General features: G+C 44.8%; 1 protein-coding gene across 1 annotated transcript in view; it reads left to right on the forward strand.

The window, feature by feature from the left end:
* The first annotated feature begins 13,499 nt into the window (after positions 1–13,499).
* Positions 13,500–24,617, forward strand: part of CECR2 (CECR2 histone acetyl-lysine reader) — a 149,241-nt gene continuing 138,123 nt past the window's right edge. The window contains exon 1 of the mRNA XM_075069260.1: positions 13,500–13,623. The gene's annotated coding sequence lies outside the window, so the exon portion shown is untranslated. The remainder of the gene's footprint in view (positions 13,624–24,617) is intronic.

Consider the following 24,617-nt stretch of genomic DNA (forward strand, 5'->3'; position numbering starts at 1 on the left):
CAAAGGGCCATTCCTCAGAGGAGAAGGAAGGAGACGTGCTCCATAATTTACTGACCATTGCTTCTAAATGAAAAGGTTAATAGCTTGACAAATTCACATTTTAACCCTCTAGCCTGTCTCCCTCTCTAATTGCAATGCACAACATTTTTATTTGAATATAATGAAAGGTTGCTAGAGAGATTTGTGTGTATGTCTATATCTATGTCTAGATCATTAAAGCTTTACTTCTTCCTTTTGGGGCACATTCTGATTTCTCCAACACCAGCATAGAGATGGAGCTACCCTGATAAATCAATGGAGTTTCTCTGGTTGTATGCTAGTGTAACTATGATCAGGATCTGCAGCCCCTGTGCTGGAATGAAAGAGTTGACAAAGGAACAAGAAAGGGAAAGAGGGTAACTGGGAAAATCAGCTGGAGCTGTGGCATGCTGAGCACTTTTGAAAATCAGGCTTCTTATTTAGGTGCCGAAATCTGGACTTAGGAACCTAGCTTCAGGCCCTTTCTTTTGAAAATCTTGGCCTAGCAGTCTGAAATAGTGGGGTGTAGGTCAGACTTGAACTGCAGGGTGACCAGACAGCAAGTGTGAAAAATCGGGACTGGGGGTAAAGGGTAACAGGCGCCTATATAAGAAAAAGCCCCAAATATCGGGACTGTCCCTATAAAATTGGGACATCTGGTCACCCTAGTGAATTGGGAAGGCTGTAGTGGAAGTTCATGGCTTGAAATCATACTAGAAACAGAAAAGACATTATGTCATGTAACTCATTACCCTACCAATGCAGTGTTCTTCCCTATTGCATATTCACTAATGTTTTGTCAAGTAATTTAAAAATATCTCAGGCAATGGGGCATCTACCATATCCTTAGGGTGACTGGACTATTCCACAATTTAATAAGTTTTACTATCAGGATGCTTTTCCTGATAGCTTGAATTTAGCATAGAGGACTGCAGGTTAGGCTTGAAGTGCACTGACAGAGCTGCTTGGAGACCAAGGACTAGAACAACAGGTGATTCTCAGATCAGGACTGAGATGCACTGGCAGAGCTTAGTTTGTGAACTCACATTTCACCATCCCACTCTATGCCTAGCTATAAGGAGGACTTGCAGCTCTCACATTTATAGTCCACCACACCCATTTACCTGCCTATTGTACTGAAATCTGATTAGGTTGGTAAGCAAGGGACCAGGACCGGCGCCAGGGTTTCTGGGACCCTAGGCGCCAGGCCATTTCGCCACCCCGCGTGCAGGTCTTGCGGCTCCGGTGGAGCTGCCGCAGGCATGCCTGCGGCAGCTCCACCAGAGCAGTGGGACCAGCAGACCATCCGCAGAAATTCCTGCGGCAGGTCCACCGGAGCCGCGGGACCAGCGGACCGTCCGCAGAAATGCCTGCGGCAGGTCTACCGGAGCTGCGGGACCAGTAGACCCTCCGCAGGTACGACTGCGGCAGCTCCACTGGAGCCGCCTGCTGCCCCCCCCGGCAAAATGCCGCCCCCCCATAATGCTGGCGCCATAGGCGACTGCCTAAGTCGCCTAAATGAAAGCGCCGGTCCTGCAAGGCATTTAGCTTCAAGTTTCATGGTGAACCAGAAGTAAAAGCGAAAAACCTGCGGGAACAGATGGCATAGCCTTTCATCTACGTACAGCCAGTTTATACCAGACTAGTGACCAAAATTGGTAACCATCCAATAACAGTTTTATGGCCTATGTACGATAAGTTTGGTGGTCCCATTGTAGGCCGTGGTAGACAGAGATTGCTCTTGAATGATATTTGCTGCAGAGAACTCAAGGATTACAGTTAGGCATGCCTCGGGGTGCTCATGCCAAAACCAGCTAGAGGCACTTTGCTGGGCCAGCACAGAGGAAGTTTGCACTTCTGTTGCCCACGTTGTACCTGTTCAAACTGAGGACTTCAAGCTCCAGGGCTGTCTGAACCAGCACCTTTCACCAGCACTGGAAAAACAATAATAAAAGTATCAGTTAAAACTGTAGCAAAAGCTCTGTGTGGGGAGGCGGGGGTAAGGTGGTGATGGTGTCTGTACCGTGTAATATACTGAGGGGTCAAATTCCGGGAGTGACAATCAGAGTACAGTGGATGAGGGCCTGAACAATGATGCTCAGAACATGGTACTGGTGTGGGGCAGGTGCCTGAAGTATGTGGCAGGTGCCCTGAAAAAGTGCAGAGTGACTATCCTCATGCCTCCTTGCTGACGCATGCAAAATACAAGTCTACTTCCAAGCACTAGTAAATATATGTTGGGGATGTTTTTCTTTGGCATGATGAGTGTCATCAGACCAAATAGTCTAGCTCCATTGAGCGCTGTTGGTATTAGAGCTGCTTCATGAACAGGTATTTGAGAGGGTAGGGAAAAGGAGTGGAGAAAAGGCTCCCAGCACTCAGCCTACAAGCTGCCAGCATTTTGGGTCTGATCCAATGCCACTGAAAGAAAGTAATGAAAATGCCCATTGGGCTCTTGCATATTTTCAAGATTATCTTTACTAGGCTGATGGAGTAAGGCCCAGACATCCTGTAATTCACTAGTTACTGAGACTATTCTGGGAAGAGTCTGGCGATGACTAAATGGATTAGTCACTAGCCCTTGTCCTTTGTCCCTGTACCAATTAAAATCCCCTCTCTCTATGAATCAGGAAGCTGTAACATGCACATATGCTGCCCAGAACAAACTGCACTCCAGCCTCTCACACTAGCTTTATGTCCATAAAATCTTTAAAGGACTTTAATGGAGCTCATCCTGATTTAGGTTTTCCTATATTAGTTACACTGGTGGAAGCTGTTCAAACTGATTTTATTACATTGGTATCAAATCCTAATGTAGATGCATTTAAACCAGTTTAAATTGTGTTTACACTGGTTTATCTTAATTATATTTATTGAATTAAGCTGAACCAGTAGAAATGCTACTTAAACTGGCTTAAGAGCATCTATATTAGGGATTTACATCAGCAACTAAATCAGCTTTGTGACATACTAGGGCAAGGTGCCTTAGACTAATGTCATTGACAGGATAGTCAGTCCCCTTGTGTTTGGTACTTATGGAGAAACTGGATGAAATGTCTCCATTTCACCTGGAATAATAATGATATTTAGCATTTAGATAGCACTTTACAATTTCGAAACAATGAATGAACACTAAGGTACTACAGTGATTTGGGAGCATAGGCTTTTACACCACCTCACTAGATACTAGCATTACCTAATTAGGCCTCACAGCTTCCCTGAGGTAGTTAAGACTATTCCATTTCACTGATGGGGAAAACAGGCACAGAGAATTGACTTCCTCAAGGGCACATGGTGATTCAGTGGCAAAGCAGCGATTAGAACTCAGAGCTGCTCGATTGTCAGCTGGGTGCTCATTCCCCTATACTGTACTGTCTGGTTTCCAGACTATGCACCAGTCTACTCTAGTGTTCCATTTCTAAGGACATAGCGACACTGCATATGCAGTTAGTATTTGCACCATCTGTAGAGATATCTGAGCTAGCTTTGGTCTATCCAGCTGGGGTACTGATCACAGTGAAGACATAACAGGATGGGCCAGCTATCTGGGTAATTTCCCAGGGATCTGGGTGGGCTTGCATAGCCTCTGCTTCTTTAGATATACACTAAGGCATTAGTTTTATGCAGGATTTAAAAATAGATTACTCTTACATTCTACTTATGCTGCTGTGCTGGAGGTAGATCCTGCATTTCTTTAGCCAAATTCAGCAATGATACACAGGGGTATAAGTAGAGTAAAAAATGCATGTTGGTAAAGTAGTATAACTTGCACCAATTTGGCACTCAGCAGTTGTAAGTAAGGAAGTAGTTGATCAGAAAAAGCAACTACCAGGTGGGTGTCAAATGAAGTGTGGGGGGCAAGGAACTGTTTGATCTTATACCTTCCTAGTAGTTGCTTTTCCAGCCCTCTCGGTGTGTAAATTTGCACACCCACTATCAAATCAATAGATGTCACACTGCTTTATTAGTTACACCCAGCATAACTTACTCCACCATAGGGTGACCAGATGTCCTGATTTTATAGGGACAATCCCAATATTCAGAGCTTTGTTTTATATAGGTGCCTATTACTCTCCATTCCCTGTCCCGAATTTGCACATTTGCTATCTGGTCACCCTACTCCACCATTTACATCAACATTGAATCTGGCCCAGAGTCTTCCATGGAGATCACATCTGCTTACACCAGGTTTGAATGTGAACCCTATTGTCCAGGACAGAAAGTTGCAGTACAAAACTTCCAGTAGCCTCTATTCAGTCAGTGGTCTGGGGTACCCCAAGAGCTCACATCGTGTCTTGGAAATCATGGAGAGGTTGTTAGAACAAAGGGAGTTCTAAGAGGAGGTTATATGCAGTTAGGAATTAAGGTATCAGAGTAGTCCTGTCCAAGGGGGCGTTATAATTGAGAACCTAATAGGTTGTAAACAAAACATTGTTTTAACTCCCCCTAAGGAAAAGAGTCTATCCCTCTCCCCCACCCCCCATCATAGATATTGACAGGGCACTGCTCTGTGCACAGAGAACTTCCATACTGAGAAATGTCCTCTTCAGTTCATTCTGGGGCTGTTCTCATTGCTTTGAATAACTTGCCTCTGCAGCTCTTTACACTTTTACAGCAGAAGAAACTGAAGTTCCAATAGTGAACCCCATGACTCTTTCACTAGGTGTTCTGACATTGTCTAGGAACCAGCAGCAAAGCGGTATCAGTGCTATCTGTATCATTGCTACCCAATGGACTAAAAACAATTAAAGCCTCTGTTTATGCCAATGCTGCTTGTTGAATGGCAGAGGACAGCAGAAGTGGCGACAACAGACCTGGAGAGACTTGAAAGCATTTGGATCTGCATGTCTCTCCACTCTGCTACTTATCAAGGATTCCAAATCAGATTGCTAACTCCCATCTTTTGTCAGTTGTTTGTGGCTATTCAAGCCAGCATGTTTCTCACTTCTCTGACAGAGCTACCTACAGTGCTTAGCAGCCACTCTCTGCCTCAGCTGTGCCCATAGCTGACCACAAGATAACAGATACACATTGGGATCATTTTAGTTCAGCTCTTTGATCTTGAAGAATTCTGAAAGATCCAAATTCCAGAGCTAAAAATCCATTGCCACAGATTTTTGTTATCCTGATGATTGCTCTCCAGGGGACAAAACATCAAGTTACAACCTGTGGTTTTCAGATTCAATGGATTAGGAACAGAAAATCTGTTGAGACCTAAGGTTTAGATCTCCTAGCTTGATATGTACTTCAGGAGAGGAGCTATAGTGGACAGGAGGCTTTACCATATCTATCCTAACCACATTCCCACTGGGCAATTACTTTCTGACGGCCTAAAATGCCCCCTTTAGTTTAAATTGGGGGCTATGGTGTTCCTAACTCTCTCTCCTAAGGTGCAGAGACGTAAGTGCTGTTAAACTTCTGCTGTTTCATCCCAGAGGTGGCTGCAATTCAGTAGTAGGTGAAGTTGTTCCTGAATACTGTGGTTTGTCTTGCAGTGCATCAGCAGCATTTTCAGCTACGTTCTAACTGCAAAATCTTAAATATCGTGACATCACAAGAGGCAGAAAGGGCACTGGTAGCCTTTCAGATACTAGGTCAGACTTGCAGAAGCAACAGTCCCTGTCTTGTGATTTACAAATCATATTTTAACTTATAAACTGAGCAGATTGGATACAGAAATCCTGGAGGCAGAATAAATATGGAACTTCACTTTTGCAACTGCATTTTTAAAAGTGTAACAATTAGGGTATGTCTATATTTTAATTTTTAGTCATGTTTTAACATGTTCCTGAACATGTGCTAATATGACTGCGAATTCTAGTGTGGATAGGGTACAAATGTTTGTTGCTAATCACGTTTAACTCTTGGCTGCAGGACTGGTGTATGATCTCCTGCATCCTAGTGTTATGTACAGCTAGGAACAAATGATTTGTGTCCTGTCCAAGCTAGAATTTGCAATCATACATATGTAAATACAAAGCTAAAGATTTAACTGTAGACATATCCATAGCATGCACCTCATTCAAGTAAGAGAAGGTGTGCCTCTGGTTGACTGCACCACAGCTACAAACTAAGGGTTTATCTACACTACAGGTTATGTTGATACAACTTACATTGCTCAGAGTGTGAATAACCCAGAGTGACATAAGTTACAACAACCTAAGTGCCGGTGTGGACAGCACTATGTCGGTGGGAAAGCTTCCCTTGCCAGCATAGCTACCGCCTTCCACAGAGGTGGTTTTATTATGCCAACAGGAGAGCTCTCTCCCATCAGCATAGAGCATTTTCACCACCATGCAGCTGCACCCTGTAGTGCTTCTAGTGTAGATAGGATGACCAGATGTCCCGCTAAAGTCAGGACTGTCCCGATATTTAATCCTTTGTCCCACATCTCAATCAATATATGATTGGGATGCCATTTGTCCCGATATTCAGGTAAGGAGGCAAGTGGGAGAGAGGCACTGGAGCATCCACGGTGAAAAATTGCAGCCAAGCTCCCACCTCCTTCTCCCCTCCTCCCCCCACCATGCTGCATCCCCGCTCCTCCCCTCCTCCAGCGCTTCCAGCCACCTAACAGCTGTTGGCAGCACTTAGCGCTTTCCAGGAGGGAGTGGGGAAGAGCGGGTGCACGGCGCGCTCAGGGGAGGAGGTGGAGAAGAGGCAGGGCAGAGGCAGGGACTTGCGGGAAGGGGGTGGAATGGGGGCAGAGTGAGGGTAGTGCAGGGGAGGGAAGAGGCGGAGGGTGGGTTTCCAGTTTCATCATCTCCGCTGCTTTTGACACTGTCAGTCATGTTCTCCCATTCTTGAAATCTCCTCCTCCTTTTGTGATACTCTCCTTGTTCTCTGCCTACTTCACTGCTGGCACCTTTCTTGGTGGATCTTTCTCCTCTCCACACCCACTCTCCATGAGTGTCCCACGGAACTCTGTCCTTAGCCCCCTGTTCTGATCTCTTATAGACAGAGCATCCTTCCCAAATTAATTGGCAGGGCCGCTACCCTCTCCTCATGACCACTTCTGCTGTAATGCCTCCAAGAAATCAGCCAACCAATGATTGTTTCTTCGTGTGGGAGTCTGCTATAGCTCATTTAGTTTATTTCATATAGTTTGGAACTGTCAAGAAGACATGTATTATGTAAGTCAGTGGCTCACAAACTCTGTTCGGCAGAGACTGTGCTGGGCCTGCAGCCAGATGACTGGGCAGGAGGTGGCCCATCAGACTATCTACTAAAATGTGGTCCACACGATAAAAGTCTGAAAACCTCAAATGTAGCTTGTGTAACCACATTACCTTGTCATTAGCCTTGTCTTCCCTCCCTCTTCTTTTTTTTGGTTTCACACACTAGTATCTTGTCCAAAATGAAATTATAAATACTTTGAGGCAGGGACTCTATCTATATGTTTGTATAGTACCTTGCACTATGAGGGCCTCATCCAGATTGGGGCTTATGGGCACATCCACAATACAAACAATAGCAAATACTTCAATAATGTCTGTCAGCTAAGAATCTCAAAATGTTTTATGAAATATTTTTATGAAAAATTGGACCACTCTGAAACCCCATGCTCCTGGGAACGAACCCCTTGTGAGAACAGGGCACTACAGGTTTGGCTGGCCCTTCTGCAGTGCAAACAGTCTGAAGACTCCAAAAATGGCAGACTGCAGGGATTTCTATATAGATTTTGTTCTTTAAATCTCTTCTCATATTTTGTTCAGTAGGGTTTAACCTAAAACCAGAAACCCTGAATGTAAAGGGAAGGAAACAATCAAAATTAGAAACCCTTATTGATTATACCACCACAGTAGTTAGAGATGGAACAGGCCTATTCAGTCACAATCCATCCTTGTCCAAGGGTAGGATACAGGCCCCTGACAGAAGACATATCTGACATTAAACTAATGCTGCATTTAATTTATGCCAAAGCAGGTCAAATATCTCAAGCCTTTCCAGGGGAAGTGGAAAATATTCCTCTCTTTCCCTTACCTCCAGCCAATTGATTCCTTCACACAGGAGCTGGGACTTTTCAGTCCCTAAGTCACCTGGAAACATTTGTTTTAATATTGGCACTTGGAATTTGGCAGATTTCTTCAGAAAACAAGATCTGGAAACCCAGTGTTGATCTTGAACCAAGATGTATGGATCCCCTTTGTTCCATCAACTCAAGAGTTCCCTCTCAGTATGGTTTCACATAGTACAAACAACTCAGCTGCTGGAGGATTTGGGGTAGGAAGGAAGAAAGAGTATGTAGAAGAAAGGTGTAGGGGCGGGGGCATGCGGAAACAATAAACAGAAGTGTAGGGGGAGAAAGAGGACAAGGGGGAGAAAAATCACTGAGCAAGTGGGGCATTAGAAGTGGCACAGAGAAACAACAAGCAGGAGAAGATGGTTGAGTGCAGTAAGGAAGAGATATTGGGTGTAACATGCTTTGCTTGTGAGATTGGAACACTGAGTATTTGCAAGAAGACACAGATGAGGTGTGTGCGCATGTAGGGGGTAGATAAGGACAAAGATGAACTGCCGTCTTTGCACTGTGCACAACAGCAGGAAAAAGGCAAATCAAATCTGCGAGAGCACAGGCGTTTGTGTTGAATATAACACATCTAAAAAAGTGATTCAAGAACAGCTTGAGAGTCTGTCAGTACATACACTGCTGTGGGCAGTTCCAGGCACCTTCATATAAAAACAACATTCTAGCAACAGAATGGGTTCACCATAAGTAACAGGGATGATAGAGGGAGCCAAATTAATCCAAAAATTTTAAGAGAAATTAGGACTGTAGCTCTTTTGAAAAGGAGAGATTAGGAGACTTCATTAAGATTCACAAAATTCTTAATGGGATAGAGAGCTGGGATGGTACAAAGCTGTTTGACCTAGTGTCAAGAACAAGGGGAGATGCAACAATAAGATAAGCCACAGCCGGACACTACAGGAATTCAAGAAGGAATGTCAGTACAGAGGGAAATGTATGTACAAAATAAACTACCTTATGAGGCAACAGGATCAAGAAAGAGTTCTAAGAAGAAATCAGATCTAATTTAGAACACGAATAATGTTACAGGGTTCACAGAGGCCTTATCACCCTGAAATTTCTCACACGAAGTTATTGTATTTTGTGCTGCTCTTGTGTGTTGTTAAAATGCTATTTGCTAGGCTGCAAGCCTGCAACCTCCTCCCGCAGCACTGACCATAGGATAGCTGGAGCTGGATTAATCCAGCACAGGCAGATACAATACACAAGAGAGCAGCAGCCTCCCTGATCAGTACTGAGTCTTAGAGTCCTTGCTTACTGAAAAAGGCTGAAATGATCCTGCAGCTAAGATTTTGGTATCATGTAAATAATAGATTGCCTGTCAAAGGACAGTTGTTTTTTTAAAGTAACTGATGTACAGTTCTGGGGAGACTAGACACAAAGACTGTACTTAGAAAGGTAAATAATAAACTGAGAAACAGTATGTATCTAGGCAGGCAGCTTGACAAGGTAGAGAGCAAAAGAGTGCCTGGGAAATCTCTGCAGCAGGTGTGAAATTTACAACAAATGAGAATGAGGTCTATGTCTGAGGAATGCCTGATGCTAGCTCAGGTAACACTGTAAAACATGTAACACCATTTATCCACATCACTGCCCCATTTCAGTAGTGACATTCATAGCCCTTATCCACATAAATACATAGGAATTAGCATACCAGATCAGACCAGTGGTCCCTTTAATCCAGTATCCTCTCTGGACAGTTGCCACTACCTGATCCCTCAAAGGGAGGTGGAAGAAACCCTGGACAATTATAGAACACTCTGCATGAGGGACCTTCCTCCCTAATCCACAACCATTAGTTGAGTGGTTATTTTATGCCCTGAAGCCTAAGGGTTTACATCCTTTCTAAAATTTATTTTTATCCTGTCTAAAGTAACCATAAATGTTCTCAATATCCATATAAATGTCTAATCCTTTTTGAAATACTACTAATCTCTTTGCCTCAATGATACCTTATGGTAATGAATGCCATATGTTAATTATGCATGGTGTAAACTATTTCCTTTTCTCATTTTAAATTTGCTACCTTTCAGTTTCATTGGATGTTCCTTGATGATCTAGTATGAAAAAGGGTAAACAGGAGTGTACAGTTTGCCTTCTCTAGACTATTCATTATTTTATATAGCTCTGCCACAGAGATTTTCAAACTTTTTCAGCTGAACCCCTGCCCTCAGTTACAATTTTGGTTGCACCCCCCACCAACCCAGAGAAAAACAGACACATGTAAAAGTATGCTTAATAGCTTACATAGACCTAACAGACCTTAATACAACTTTAATTTAATACCTATACCTGTAACTTTCAAATACACAGATACTTACCAATGGCACAGCCAAGGCTTCCTCAGCAATGGCCTGCTTCTATTTCACAGCGAGGTTGCACCATTAAGGCAGGGCCAATACCTGCCCCTCTCCCATCAGGTTTTCAGGGTGGGGGAAGGAGCATGCGATGGTCTCTTGGGGAGGAGCCAGCACTAGGCATGGAGACTGTCGGGAGTGGAAATTGGCACAGCCATGGCAAATGTTGATGCTGACCCAAAGGCTGGGTGGCCCACTGAGGTGAGTCAGAGGGTGGAGGTAGCACTCCTTCCCTGCCCCTATCATGCAGGATTGGCATGAGCTGCCTGGTGTTTCCACTTGCCCCCCAATGTTCCGCCATGCCCCCATATGGGGGGGCACACTCCATAGTTTGAAAATCTCTGCTCTACCATGTCCTCTTATTTGCCTCCTCTCTGAACTAAACAGTCTCACTCTGCCTTCTCTAAGGTATTTCTGAGGCTTCACTTGGGCCAAATATGCAGTAGTACAATGTACCAACATGTCTCTCAAGCTGCCTTCTTTTTCTCCAATGTCTCAGCTTTCATTGTAAAACAAAGATTACATGTCTAGCTATTATGGTTGAAAAGAAATTTTTAAAAACTTGAACAGAATGCAAAATGACATGATGACATCTGCCTGAGTTTGCAGAGAGTCTCAAATAGTAGGCCTGAGAGGTGTGAACTGTCCTATTTATCTCATTTGCCAATGATGATACCATTGACTGAATGATGCCACTAATCTCTCTCTCTACTCCCTCCCCAAATCAAGGTGCTGAGCCCAGCATTTACACACGTTAGTCCATGCAAACATGAGGCGATACGTGTAGAGCGATAATCACTTGCTCTCTGCTTCTATTCAAATAGCAGCTTTTGGTTAACGCCATACGTAGGAGAGGAGAGATGGGAAGTTGGAACCCAAAGGTTCCATGACAGCCAGTGGCAGCAGTCCAGAAGAAGGAGGGAGATGGGAAGGCAAGAGGAGAAGGAGCAGCCAGGTAAAGACAATACAGGAAGTGGCATGGTCAGGTAAGGCACACGGGGAGGACAAGGTCAGAGACAAGAAAGTGAACAGAATAAAGGAAAAAGAGAGATAGTGAAATTTTAAAAATGACCAGAACCAGGTGGAAGTATGAAGGAGAAAAGAGGGGAGAGGGAAGGCTAGCCAAAGAACTTATATACACACAGTCATTGCACCGTTCAACTAAAACAATGATGCTTAAACCCACGCAATTGTGTGTGTCAACACTACATGGCTTATATCTGTTGAACTTGCCTTTGTAAAGTGATGTAAGCCAGCTTTAAACTGATGTATTGCATGCATCATCCCTTTAGTTAAGCTGGTGCAACTTCTGTTTTTAACCTAGGCCTCAAATAGCAGTTATATCTAGGTCTTATATGGTGTTTTTCATCAGTAGGTCAAGATCATTATCTCCATTCTACAAAGGGGAAACTGAGGTGCAGAGACATGAAGTGACTTGCTCAAGCTCACCCAGTAGGCCAGTGGCAGAGAGAGAGCACGCAAGCAAGCTCCTGGCTGTGGCTCACTGCACTGGGAAGGTGAGAAGAGTGAATTGCCAATTGGCTTATCTTTTGCTTAATATTAAAATAAATTAGAAAATGTTTCTTTTTCTCCAGTGCACTAAGTCAGGCTTGTGTCTCAGATACTGCTGATGCACCCAAGCACAAGCTTGAGGATAATTAGTTTAAATGAGGGGAGGTTACATTATTTACAGGGCAACATTAGTGAAGCAGAAGGATGATGCAATGTGGCATGGGGATTTAGGTGGCAGGTCTAGGTTTACTAGAAGAGAACTATCATAGAATATCATATGATTCAGGGTCCTCAGGAGGTCATCTAGTCCAACCCCCTGCTCAAAGCAGGACCAATCCCCAGATTTTTGCCCCAGATCCCTAAATGGCCCCCTCAAGGATTGACCTCACAATCCTGACCTATACGCCTCCTCCAGCCTGCCTGGCCACAAAGAAAAGCCTGAAAACATGAACTGAAGTGCACCCCAAAAAGCTCAAAACCCACAATAGAGACTCTCCCGCCCCTTCGCAGATTTGTTAAAGTCAGGATTTCTTTTGAAGACTGATTCCTGATTTTTGAACACTGGGTATTAGCAATACTGACTTGTCCTCCTCTCTCACCTGATCCCTCTCTGACCTCCTCCCCCGCGCCGGCTGCATCACCCATGTGCTCTGCTACCTGCACCTTCCTAAATCACAGCACAACTCAGCCTTCAGCACTCCCGGCCCCCCAGCCCAGAAGCTCCAGGCGCCTGCTTCCCCCCGCCCTGGGGCAGCACCCCCAGGCCAGCTTCCAGAACGCTCCCCCCAGCAACTCCCCAGCCACCGCGAGCCCGCCCCAGTGAGGAGCGGGCCACTATCCCTCAAGACGCAGGGCCACGAAGGAGGCGGGGCGGTCCGAGCGCCCCCCCCCGAGCACTAGTGCCTGCGCCTCCGGGCCGAGCCAGGCTGGGCAGCGAGCCGGCTCCTGTTGTTGTGATGAGAGCCCGGCCCCGCCCCTCCTCGTGCGCGGCCCCGCATCGCCGGCCCCTTTGCTCTCCAAGCCCCGCCCCCTACCTGCCTCTAACTCGCCAGCCCGCCCCCAGCTTCACCCTGCCTCCTCTCCCGAACGGCCCCTCCCCTCTTTTGTCCACTCCCCAGGCCACGCCCCTCAGGCCCCGCTATCTCCCAGTCCCCGGCCTCGCCCCACTCAGGCCCCTCCCCTTTCCCCAGGTGGCCCCACCCTCTCCCTCTAAGCACCACCCCAGTCCATAGGCCACGCCCCTCCCCCCTCCGCTCCCCTCGTAGCCCCCTCCCCTCCCCCCGGCCCCATCTGTTTCCCCGGCGGTGCGATGGTTACATTGTATGGAGAGGGCAGCAGCGGCGGCGGCGCGAGGAGGAGGAGGATGGGTCCGCGCGGCGGCCACCAGCAGCAGCTCCCCCCCGTGCAGCAGGGGCAGCAGCGCCACCGCCGGCCCTAGAGACCCCCGAGCCGAGGCGCCAGCCCGGAGCCCCATGCGCAGGCGAGGGGGCAGCGCGGGGCCGCCGCTGGTGCTGGGGGGCTGCTGCTGAGCGGAGCGCGGAGACGGAGCGGGAGATGTGCCCGGAGGAGGACGGAGGCTGCGGCGTGGTGGGGACCGGGGGGCCGGAGGGGCTGGGCGAGCTCCGCTCCTGGTGGGAAGTCCCGGCCATCGCTCACTTCTGCTCCCTCTTCCGCACCGCTTTCCGTCTGCCCGACTTCGAGATAGAGGTGAGCCGCGGAGGGGAGCGGGGACCCGGTGGGACCGCCCCCGCCCCAGGGCTGCCCCGGAGCAGGAACTCTGCCCGCGCCGCAGCCCTGTGTTCCCGGGCAGCTGCTCTGCCTTCCCCGCCTGGTCTCCGGGCTGAGAGGGAGCCGCTGCCCGAGGTCCTGGGGGGCTGGGCGGGGAGCTCCCTCGCGGTCTCTCGCTGGCTGCTCTTGGGCTGCGTGGGTTGTTTGGGGAGCGGCCCTTCTGCCCTGGGGAAAGCCGCCGCCCGGGCTTAGTCCCTGCTCCGTGCCAAGGGGTTGAAGCCGGATCCTTGCTGGGCATCCCGTACACACGGGAAAATTTCTTTGGCGAATACTTTGCCCCAGGAGGGTCTGGTTGGAGCCGGTCCTTGCAGCCCCGGGAAAACGGCGATGCCAAGCCTGGATCCGGATCTGAAATGCCCCCAAGTCCCGGGGACGGGCCGGATCCCGCTTCTCTTCGGCCCGTTCGAGACAGACCTAGAGCCGCGTCTGCTCCCGGGCCGCCCAACCCGCCCCACGCGACAAACTTCAGGGTGGACCAGAGCCGGGAGCTGCCTGGGTGCCCACCTCCCCCAGGGGCTGCTGATTGATGCCAGGCATGTGGTTTCCTGCTCGCCATGAGCACCGACCCCTGCTGAGGGAGGCTGCTTCCCTTCCCCACACAGTCTAAGGCGAAAGATCCGGACTGGACCCTTCTAATCTCTCTCCCCCCATCCCCCTTCCCGGCCCTACCGCTGTGAGTGAGGCTGGTGTCCCCGCGGACGGCTGGCTTGGAGTTTGTTGTTGTGCCACCATTATCCCTGCGGGGACCAAGGAGGGGAGGGAGCTTGGCTTCCCCTCCTGTGCGTGGAGGTGCCGCTGCCCCAAGGCTTTGTGACAATTGAACTCAAGCCAGAAGGGTCTACGCTACCGAGGGTGCTTGTGCGTTAGCTATTCCCGTCTCATGCTGCCCCTACGGGCGTAGCTTGTTGTGGGGAGAGGTGTTGTTTTGGAGGGTATCATGTTGAGACAACTCCAAATGTCGGTAAATCACCTTAAGGGTTTGGAACAAGTAATGGTAATGATGATTTTTGTCCATCAGTGCGTCTTGAGTATAGCATTGCAAACTATCGAGTCAATTGCTACAGTCTTAGTTACAGAAAGGAAAAAAAAATCATTCTCTGTTATAGAAGCAAATTGCAATGCTTTCCTTATCGCCCATTTTTAATGTTTTCTAGTAACGTTTTTTGGCTAGCTCTTTACCAGTATATTCATGGCTATTCTTACTTTTGTTTAAAAATTAAGTTCTAAGTTATTTTGATGTAGTCTTTACATTGTTTGTTTTTTGCCCAACGTCCCCAAATGTTTAAAATGCAGTACCACTTGCTGCCTTAATATTCTAAACTATAGAGTAAGTGTGTGAATTTGTGTGTGTTTCAGAATTCATGAATTCTGGAGAATAACAAGATGAAAAGAAGGGAGGAATGAAGGGTGTACCCCAATAGATCTTCCAGGGCCTCTAGCTTTTACTCCCAAGATCATAAGCTGCTTAGACGAATGTGATTAAACCTGGGGTTTTCCATCTGTTTGTAACAGATGTAACAACTTTGGTGTTTCTCTGATGCTTTTTCAAACTTTAAAGTGTACATTGAAAGCAGAGGTTTTGCCAGGTAGCAAAAATGACTTCTGAGGGTTTTGTGGGAAGGATGCATGAGTAAAAAATAGAGTAGATGGCTGGGGGAAGGGGGAGCTGCTTGGTGAAAAAGTGCAATGGTGCAATATGGTAGTGAGGAGAAATATTAAAGTGAATGGAAAGGGCATATTAAAGAAATTGAGAGAAACAACTAGAGATCTCATAAGAAGCCAGGATATTTAGGGTCAGCAACTACCCTCACATACTGATCTGTCAAATAACAGATTATCATAGCAGTGGGATTTTATCATCTGATTTGCTATTATAAAATATAGTGTTAGTGTTGGAAACTTGCACAGTGCTTTGCAGAATATAAAATGTGTTCCCTTCCCTAGTCGCTGCCCAAAATGGTGGTTGTGATAGGAGGAGCTTGTCCTGCAGTGACCTACACTGACTAGTGTCACCCTTGGCTGTAGAGATACAAGAAGACCATGGATGGGGTTGGAGTTAAGCAGAAATGAGCATAAGTTGAATACAGCTAGATATGTTTTGTTGAAATGTGGTTGCACAAGAAAGTGTGCAGCATTAATTTTAAGTTGTTTGGTCTCTTCTCCTAAACTGGTAAGAGTCTTCCTGCCTGGACAGTTTTTTCTTTTTGGTGGGGTCGTAGTGGGGGATGTTGGATGTTTTAACTTAATGGTGGATGATGCCAGTTTTCATGATTTGAAATGTTGAGAAATCCTATTGGGATAGATGGATGCATTAGGGGAACATTTATGTTCATTGTGCAACTTCCAAATAATTTCTAAAGTGATCTGAATGGAGTGCCACAAGCACGTCATCTCTCTGCAGTGCACTATTTTCTAAACTGAAATATATTTTCAGATATATATGTATGGTTGTGGGCAGTGTCTTGTAAATATTTTGTATTTTGGGTGGTAAATGCTGCAAAGTTTGGCACAGTAAGAAATTTTTTCTGTTTGCTTCTAAATGCTATCTTGGTAGCATATTGGCAGTAAACTGAGAGAACAGTAAGGTAGTGAGCATTTTTTTAAGACAGTAATTGCCCCATGAATGTGAATTCCAAAGGCCCCTTTCCAGAGATGCTTAAGGTTCAACAGGATGTGTGAATTCTTAAAGGGCAAAACTCCTTGAGCAGGATGTGAATTTCTGAAGAGGGGGAATCCCGTATGCAGTGTGAAATCTTGAAAGGGGAGAAGATCTCTCAGTGATGCAACTCCTTTGGAAAGGGAACTCCCCTCCCCCTCCTATTAATGCAAAACACTAAAGGGGTGGGGTGGAGAGGCTCTTTGGTCCAGCCTTGTGAAGTCTTCCAAGGAACCAAAATTTACAATGACAAAAAGCCAACTCACTAGCATTTCAGCTTAGCAGGCAATTAGCATCTGGCTTGCTTCACCAATGAAGTGAATTTGAGCTCCACATCAGTTCCTAGAGCTTGCTTAGGGTTGGGAAGCTAACATCACCTGGAAAGAAATTGGGAAGGAGTGTCTTATGTCTTCAGTAAAAATGCTGCAGCTACGACTTTGTAGAGTTCAGTGTAAACAGTCACTACAGGAACAGGTGGGGTTATCTGGTCACTATAGTTAATGCACCTCCACAAGAGGCAGTAACCGTCTACACTGGGGGTTAGATCAGCTTAACATCTCTCAGGAGTGTGCTTGTTTCTAACCTTAGAAATATTATACATATCCCGTCTGGTTTTCCCTCGGTTTTGCTGAAGGACATTATGGGGTGTGGAGGAGTGTCTCTGAGATGTATATTTTGGTCTCTCGCCTTAATTGAAGGGGCACTGGTGTGCACTTTTCCACAAAGAGATCTTTTCTTCCAAGCGGTCATAGGACACTAGTGTTTATAAACAGGCGTTATCAAAAAATAAACAAGCAAACAGAATCTGAAATTAAGGGTTAATCCACACTTAAAGTTTTTATTGGCCTGCGTATGTCAGTGATGAGTGTATATATATTTATATTTTTGTTGTCGTGATCCTGTCAGTAAAAGCTCTCGTGCAGATGCAGTTAGATGCAATATAAGGTTCTTTACATCAATATAGCTTAATTTGGTTCCCCAACCAGTATAAATTATACCAATATAAACCTTTTTATAACTGTCTACACTAAGGGGAGATTTGCAGGTTAAAGTTTTGCTGCTTTAACTATAGTGGCATAGTTAAAGTGTAGACAAGTCCTAATTCTGTGTTTTTATTTTTTTAAATCCCTTCCTTTCTTAATTACTGGGTTTCAGTCTCTTGCAATGTTAGATTTCACTAGTTCTCCAGACAACATAAAGTTTCCTGGGTAGACAAAATCTGAATTCCTAACATTAAAGGGTTTTTTTTTCTGATTTTTAAAAAAAATATCTTTACTCATAATAAAAAGTAAAATCGACATAGGCAAATTCTTCCTCTTTGTATATCGTCTTTAATTGGAGTACAGGGAAGGATGGGAGGAAGGTAGCCTTACTGTATAGTCTGCTTGATAATTCTTGGAAAGTTCTCTGTGATTTTGGTATAGTGATACATTTGAGCTCTTTTGTTTTTCTTTTTAAATGCAAACCTCTTGCCCTGTACTTACTGAACTGAAAAAAAGTGAAGCTTCCAGATGTGGGCTGCCATCAGCAGCTGTACGCGTCAGAAACCTGGGAAGCAGATGTTTTGTTTTCTTTTTCCTGGACCATTGCGTGGTGAGAGGCTGGAGAAGGGGAGTGGGTTTATGAAGCTGGTTGGCTCAGATAAAGAAGTGCATCCATCAGGCCAGGCTCTGGGTATTGTTATGGGAAGGGCGGTGTTGAACACCAAGCCCCCATGCTGGCTTCAGCAGATGCAGTTGCCTGACAAGGCACAGGGCTCCTCTTTTCAAATCTACACTGCATCACGCAGCAGTGGACTCAGGAGGGGTTCAGCTACAACCAGGTCAAAAGTTCAGTGGGGCATGAACGAGTGCATATGTGTGCATTGGAACATGTTTGGGGTCATGCAAAATTTTGCACACACTTTTATAAAATTAGGATACTACATACTGTTTTGGAGGAACAGCCTGTGAGCCAGCTGTTATGTACAAACTTGTATTCCCCTTTAAAAACCAAATTATTTTGTTTTCTTGCTGCTGTTAACATTGGCAGCACACTGAGAGTTTACTCTCTTCCCCTCAAATATTAGTTTGGAGTGAGGGCTGACCACAAACCCCTATTGCAGAGTTTGTCAACTTTCTTCCTGGGCTTTGTGTTGACATGCAGAAAAGGTGCTTTCTGCAATCATATTAGCTAACAGGAATGAAGAAAGCAACTCTTTTCTCCCTGTCAAGACATAGCCATAGTGTGGACCACATCCTGATACAATGTGTCTCTTGGACATTTACCCCTCCCATTTGTAATTGCATATAGAAGCATCTCTATGACAGCTACAGCAATTGTTTATGAATAAGATAATACTTGTGCTTAACATTTTCAGCTGTATGTTCATGTAGTTGAGAAACTGGAAATTGGCCAGAATCATGTCAGCACTCAGCTGTTTTGGTTCTTTTAGCAAGTGCATGGGAGCCGTGAACTACAGTTTAAGAATATCTGCATTGGTGAGTCAAAAGGGGGTGACTTTCAAGTACATGCTTCAAAATAATCAAAACGTTGTTAACTTAGTTGATTTGCAAAAGGAAAGCCACATTGCATATGGGAAATATAAATCTTTTCCTGTGGGTTTTAAAATTGCCTTTGGGCAAATTGCCTCTGTCACTATGGCTTTAACATGCTCTCTCCTCCAGCCTCCCAATGTAGTTCATACACTGACTATTGTTACTTACTTCACTCCTGCCCTCTGAAAGGAAATGTACCACTGTTCTAACCTATCTATGGAAACTACCTTCTCTATCTAAACACGTATCTGTTCAATTTTCTGACCTGTTGCTCTTTATCTATTTCATACTACTTCCATTGCCTCCCATGTGTTTAAAACTACACCTGCTTTGCTACACTAAGATTTTGTCACATGTTAAAAATATACCTTTTTTACCCCTAGTGAAGACAAAGCATCAGAGTCAGAATTGGCCTATCAAAGCACTACTTCTAAATGCACTTTTGTGAACAGGTCAACATTAAAACGATAGTTGCCCACACAAGGACTTATTACCATGCCTTTAGGGTTCTCCTCATTTTCTGTAAGGAGGGTCCTTTGTAATCCATGATGTTACAGCCACAGAATTTACTGTGGTATCTTTCTTGCCCCAAAATAGTGCTTTGGAACCTAAGGCTACATTTAAAATAAATAACTGCTGGATGTATGCCAAGGTTGTCGAGAATATCTTAAAAAAAAAAAAAAAAGAACAGAATATTAAACCAATGCAGAGTTTATCTTCCTGACTCTGCCATCAGTATTAAATGATATCTCTGAAATGTTTGAATGGCCCCATTCATCTTTTTGGATTGTTTACTGTGAAACCTAAAGACAGCACTTTTAAATATCAACAGTTCACTGCTTAACATGTTAGCAGCATTTGTCTCATCTCAAACGGCCTCTCGTGACTTCTTGGGTATCAAAATCTCCAACTTTTCAGAACGTCTAGCTTCCCTGGCTATCAACTTCTGATGCAGTCAGTTGATGCAAAAAGTTAAGGCACATGGTAATTAAGCATCCTAAACGTTTCCATTCTGTTGAACCAAGGTATCACTGAAACTTATGGTTTTGCTGCAGTTTAGGTCCAGCTTGCCCTGAGTGTGTGTGGGGGCAGGGTGGGGAGCTTTCACTGTACCCAGCAACATTTTCTTTTAATAACTTTTCCAGTGCTTTAACTGATTCATATTGAGATAATTATGTAAATGATTCACTCCAATATTATTTTGTTAAAATCTCACCCCACTGCTGCTCTTCCTTTGGGTCACCACCCATTATTATTATTTTATTATTTGTATTACAGTAGCATCTAGAGAACATATTGAGGTCCTATTGTGCTAGACACTGGGCAGAAGGGAAGATGGTCCCTGCTTGGAAGAGCTTGCAGCTTAAGGCAAATGCAACAAGTTGGTGTAATAATCACTCAGTACAAACTGGCCAGAAAACAGTAATAAGGCTGTACATATACAAAGACCAGCTATGTTTATATAGCTAAATAAGTTGAGTTGGTTAAATATTTTAAATTTGATGTCAATAAATTAGAAGTTACTAGCCATTTGCCTGTCTGTTATCAGTTAATATTTTTCTACAGATATCCTAGGTTGAACAGGACCTTGACATCTTTTGAAAGTAGACTGCACGGTAGCTTTACAGACTAGTTCAGGGAGCTTGCCCCATACATGAGGGACATGGAGGTGCATCTGGGAGAAGCAAACATTTGCCGATAGAGGCTAGCATTGTTGGCTGTGGAGAGGAGGTGACGTGCAGTGGGCTAAGATACAGAACGAATATGTAGGCTGTGAATAAACTGAAGTGCCTCAAAGATAAGGTCTAGACAAAGTGTTAAATTTATTCTGTGGAGAAATCCATAATCTGTGTGTGTTTATGATCATTGGGCTGGTATATATAACTATGGGACTACCTGCAGCTGTTGTTCAGCAGTGGAACTCTCGCTGACATCAGTGGTTTGCACAAACATCATGGGGGGGAATATGATGTTTTTGTAGGATCTAGGGTTTTAATTATCAATCGTTTAGTCAGCACTTGATTTGCACATTCACGATAACTTAGCGGGGAAAATATGCTTTAAGGCCGGAGCAATTTCTGCTGTCTGTTTCTCATCCATTCCCTGTTTCTCTTCTTCTCTCTTTGTGTCTTTTCTCTTTATATTTCCTCTCCTGCACCAGTTCCCACCTCCTTGGACTTCACTCCCACCACCTGCCTTATTCTGTTTGCTAAATGATCAGAAGTGAAATAATTAACACTTAAAATGGCAGTGTGTCACATCCTGGGGGTATCAAGGGTTGTGAGTCTCCTCACTGTCATCTGCCCTTAGTGTGAAGAAGCCTTGTCTGTCCCTGCCATGGGTCAGCTCCACCAGCCAGGGGCAACACAAGCACTCCCCACCAGATCTTGCAGGCCCTGCTGTCATTCTACAGATTAGTGATTGGCGCACCCCAATCTTTGAGCCCTCTGAGCTTCTCCCTGGAGTGTTCAGCGCTTGGTCCTTTGGACGCTCACAGTTTTCAGATTCACTGCTTCTGAAGAAACAGTGCACCCCAGCTTACCAATTCTACCTCATATCACCATTGTGCGTAACACACAGCAACTGTGTTTGATTTCACTATAAATATATCTAAATTTATTTAACAAGACAGAGATTCAAGTAGTAAGTAGCAAGTTGATATATTGGAAACAAGTGGTTACATATAAAATAAAATCATAACATACATTCTAAAGCCTAGACTTAACTTATCAGCTACTCTCACGTCTTATAGAATATTGCTCACCCACAATCCTTGCAGTGCTTTACAGCCAAGGTTTCTGTGACCCTCTTTTCATGATCAAGCATGCTGTCCATTTGCCTCCTTGGGGAAGGATTCCATGTTTCCCCTCATACTCCAAGATACACCAGAACAATCCTAAACAGGGCACCCCCGATGTTGTTTCATTCTGTACATTTCCTTTCTTGTAGGTTTCGGGACATGGAAGTTCACTTCTGCAGACAATTTGAAACAGTAACTGAGACTGGAACACATTTGGTTCACGTTTTCACAACCATGGGAACTAGAAACTTTTTTAAACAAATGCTTGAATTCTGCATAATCTGAATATACCATGCCAGTCCTAAAAATACACCAAGCAGTCTAGGTGTTTGACACCTCTGGACCAAGATCTTGTTTTCTGATGCACTTGAAAAGGGAGGTACTTGAAGAAGGAAAGGGTATGGGAGTCGCATTATCAGAACAACAGGCCAGGAAGATTATTTTAGCATTAATGTTTTGAATGGACCCAAGGTGTATGTGCGAAAGACCAGAGAAAGAGGGTTGCAGTAGTCAAGATGGGAAATAATGAGGGCCTCAGCAAGATCTTTAGTGGTGTGGACAGTGAGAAAATGGCAGATCTTATAAATGTTATGGAAGACGATATAGTAAGAATTGGGCACAATCTGGATGTACAGGTCTAGAGAGAGGGAGGTGTCAGATGATGCCCAGGTCATGGAAATAAGTGACAGGAAGGAGGATGTTCTCAGCAGTGACTAACATAGGGAGAATGAATGGGTTTTGGAAGGGAAAATGAGGAGTTCCATTTTGATCATGTGACAGTTAAATTGATGGCAAGACATCCAGGAGGAAATATCACAGAGGGAACCAGAGTTTCAGGATCAGATTGATACAGGTCAGGAATTGAGGCAGAATTATGAGATGGTAGTTGAAGCTCTGTATACTAAGGTCGCCTAGGCTGTGGGTATCCTAGGGAATTTCAGAGGGAACATTATGATTGGTGGAAGCCCTAATGTAGACAAAGCTTCTGATCTTTTTACTACCTTGGTGCTTGAGCTGTATTCCTGGGCTCCCATAGCTGCACTGGTACAGCTATACTAGTGTTAGCCAGGGCAGGAATTTTTTTCTAAAATTCTTAAGTGTAGAAAAGGCCCTACGGAGAGAGGGTGCAGGAGGAGTTGTGGAGCCATGTGGTACGTTCTCAAAAGATGGAGAGAGGAGGAAGAGAAGACACCAAAGGAACGCTCAGAGGTAGTAGAATCTGAAGAGCACAGAGCCAGAAAAGCCAACGGGAGGGCAAGATTTCAAGAACGGTGAAGTGTAAAATCAAGAGGTTGAGGAGGATGAAGATGGAGATTTGAATTGTCTGGTTTGGTTTCCCTTTTACCCCTCTAATCCCATCTTACTCCTGTCATAGTTGCTTCCTTTTGCTGTGCAGGACACTCAACAGAATTTGCTATGGCTCCTCTTAATCTGTAAATCAGGGTCACTGTAAATCTGGGGTCAAGAGACTGAGGTCTGGTCTACATTACAACCTTGCTCCTGCCAATGTAAGTGCCCTAATACACTGACATAGTAACTCCACTTCCACAAGAGGCATAGGGCTTACGTCGGTGTAGCTAGGGCAATGCAGTGTCTGTGTAGACACTGCGTTACTTACATGGCCTTACTTACATGGCCGTTGGTTGTGGGAGCTGTGAAATTGGCAAGAAACACAGACAGCGGGGAACCTGGGTGACATCCCAGCTTGGAGTAGGGAGTCTGGGTGGCTGCTGGGCTCCCAGTGGGGAGCTCCACCCGGAGCTGAGAGCCTGGGCTTTCAGCCCCCACACTACCCCTTTTAAGTCAGTGGAAGTGCTCCTGGTGAGGATGCATGCTGCTGACATAAAGAGGGTAGAGTGTCTGTGTGTCGACTTAACTTGCATAGATTTAAGTTTTTAGTGTAGACATGCCCTGAGAATGGCTTTAAGGGGTTTTCTGCACATACAAGCTACACCAGTTTAACCTGAATGTGTTTAAAAGCCAAGTTAGGTTAAATCTCTGTGTATAACAGTTCAAACATGACATATCAGTTTGCTTGCACCTGTGAGGGTTTGTCTATACACAAACTTGCACCAGCTTGCTTAAACCAGTTTGGTTCAATTGGTGCAAACCCATTTGATATATATTGGTTTAAAACTGATTATATGAATTAGTAAGCCAGGTTTTCAGTGGTTTGAGTATGCATACAGTAGTTGGCACCTATGTAACTACACCAGTTTAAAATAATACCTTTAAAGTGGTGCAAAGTTATGTGTAGATCTCTGGGCTTTTTCTGTCCCCACATAGCACTGTCTGTTGTTGTGCCATTCTGCCCCTGGCATCTGTTAAGTGCCTGCATGATGGGTGAAGAATTAACCTTTATAATGTCTATGGATGCTTTTGGAGACTATTTGAAGAAAAACTGTCTCAATAAGAGAGCTAGAAGGAAATGACGACTGTCAAGCAGTTAAAAGTTACCAAATTAAAGGTTTATTGCTTTAAAGCTTATTGCAGATGTTTATGAAAATTAATTTTTCCCTTGTCACTATAAGCAACAGCATCTGCTGTGATTGTGAGAACAATGCACCCTAGTGATTCCCCCTTCCTTACAGTAGCGAATTCTTTTAAACACAAGCTCTGTGGCTCAGAGAGTGTATCCTTTCAGCGGGCTTGTTCTTTTTAATGGGTGCCCATTCCTGGGATCTCCATTGTTTCAGCAACAATAGCACTAGGGGCAGCTGATTTGGTTGACAGAAAATGTGTTAATTTAACAGATCTATTCCCTTTAGCAAGTCTCCTTTCTATTGTGTCCTCCTTTTCTCTTGGTTCCTTGGAAGGCTGTGTTAGCAGATTCTCTTAGGTGGGACATTCCTGTAATTAGAAGTGCTCTGCAGTCCTTTGTTTAAATAAACAGATAAAACACTTGATAAGGAAAATGGAT

Source organism: Chelonoidis abingdonii, chromosome 1 (assembly GCF_003597395.2).
Source record: "Chelonoidis abingdonii isolate Lonesome George chromosome 1, CheloAbing_2.0, whole genome shotgun sequence".
Classification (NCBI taxonomy): Eukaryota; Metazoa; Chordata; order Testudines; family Testudinidae; genus Chelonoidis; species Chelonoidis abingdonii.